General features: G+C 48.9%; 1 protein-coding gene across 1 annotated transcript in view; it reads right to left on the bottom strand.

Moving 5' to 3' along the window:
* Positions 1–2,021, bottom strand: part of rapgef2b (Rap guanine nucleotide exchange factor 2b) — a 74,499-nt gene that overhangs the window by 23,390 nt on the left and 49,088 nt on the right.

Genomic DNA, 2,021 nt, shown 5'->3' with positions numbered 1-2,021 from the left:
GCTGGATCCTAAAGCCTCTCCTCCTTCACTGCCCAGACTCCACCAGACAAACATTCAGCCTCATCATCTTCGCCTTTTGGAAGGAGGGGGAAGGAGGGGGGGGGGGGGCACCTCCTTGACCCGAGCTTTCAGATGTTCAGCTCATGTTGGGGAGTCAGATAAACGTGACATCACCTCGCAGGCGGAGGGCGATCTTACATCACACCTTAAATCAAAGGAGGTTTTAATCTGCAGCATTACGTGCACTCTCTCTCTCTCTCTCTCTCTCTCTCTCTCTCTCTCTGAGGATAAATCAGAGCAGACGAAGCCGCCGTCTTTCACCTGCAGGATATATGGTAAAGGTGGGGCCTGTTCTCAGCAACACGTCACGTCTCAGGTTGAACTCCGCGGTGAATTAATGACTCATCGGTTTATTCCTCATTTTAATGGAAACGGGGAGGAGGATTGATTGGCTGTTTGAAGCTGTCAGCCAACAGTGCTGGTAATTCCTTGCTTATTTTAAGGCGTCTGATTGGTGGAAATCGTCCAAACAGATCGAGAGGAACCCATTCATTATGAACCACGTGGCTGTTTTTACAAGTTCAATGAATAACTTAGTTTGAACCCTTTTCACCCCATAATCCTTCATACAGGGGGGGGGGGGGGCTGTTGTGTGTGTGTGTGTGTGTGTGTGTGTGTGTGTGTGTGTGTGTGTGTGTGTGTGTGTGTGTGTGTGTGTGTGTGCGTCAGCAGTCCCAGTGGGAGTCCCACTCCTGGGTTAACGTCACATCTTTATTTCAGGTAGTAAATTGGCGCTCTCCAGAGGCTCGTCCAATGACTGAGCGGCTCGGGTACGACACAACAATGGTCGACTTTTACAAACGTCAGACGATCAGAGCATTTTAGTCAAACGTTATATTGATATCTCAAATGTTCAACGGTCTTCATCCTGCAACATTCAAACACTGCATCCTTCAGATCATAGAAAAGAAAACAAATAGAAGGCTGGATGGTTCAGAACATGTTTGCATTTTGAATTCTCCGACTTTGACTCATCTGAGAGGATTGATCAGAAACACATCAGTCTTGTTTTCTGTTTGAGGCAGACATGCCTTAGTTTAGTTTGCTAGATTACAGAAATTATATATTTATTTTTTTAAAGTCATCTATCTGGCTCTGGCTTGTCAGCGTGTCAGGAAGCGTCACTTCCTCTGTGGATAAACAGCGAATGACGCTCTCAGTTTTAGTCGGACAAAGCAAAGAATGAAAGGCTCTGCTAAACTATGAAATGTCATTTTATCATTTCTAAAAGTCAACAATGATGAACACTGAGAGTTAGCAGCAGCCTCATGAAATGACACGTTTCAGCAGCTCCCCTGCTGTTTCTGCGCCTAGCTTCACTTTGCCGTCATAGCAGTGACTAAGCTGAATCAAAAGCTTGCCTGCTGCAGAGATCTTCCTTTCTTCAATCCCAAGTTTCTCCTCGGTGCATTTTCTCGCCTCCTAAATGTGCCTCGGGGTGTGACGGAGCAAAGACTGAGCGCTGCCTGGCATGCTAAATGCTGCAGATTAGCTTGCTATGTCAGCTTAGGCATCCGCCCAGATTCAGCTCCAGCTCCTGTGTGGCTCTGCTCTCCTCCACCCCTCCGTCAGCAGCAGCAGCAGCAGCTGCAGCTGCACACTGCGCTCATGCTAACTGAGCTCCCTTCCCTGTACTGTACTTCTAAGTGCACTCCAGCAGAGCCCATTTGGGACCGCTGGTTGCCATGGCAGCAGCTCCATCCCTTCCCACAGGAACTGCGCCAGAGCGTGGAGAGTGGAGTGTGTGACGGGAGACGTGGGGCCATGAGAAAGTTCAGTGCGGTCTTTTGAAAGTAAAAGACAGAGTCTATATTTAGAGCTCAGGGTGGGGCTGGATGAAGAGAGGCAGGGGGGGATGTGACGTCTTTTGAGGCGTGCTCGTTGCAAGAAGAACCGGGTGCACCGACTGGAAGCCCCGCGGGAGCGTCGGAATGAAGGGAATGCAGTGAAGTTGTGCAGAA

Source organism: Symphodus melops, assembly GCF_947650265.1.
Source record: "Symphodus melops genome assembly, chromosome: 9".
Classification (NCBI taxonomy): domain Eukaryota; kingdom Metazoa; phylum Chordata; class Actinopteri; order Labriformes; family Labridae; genus Symphodus; species Symphodus melops.
Note: the sequence above shows the minus strand (reverse complement) of the source record. Positions and strands in the feature narration are given on the sequence as shown.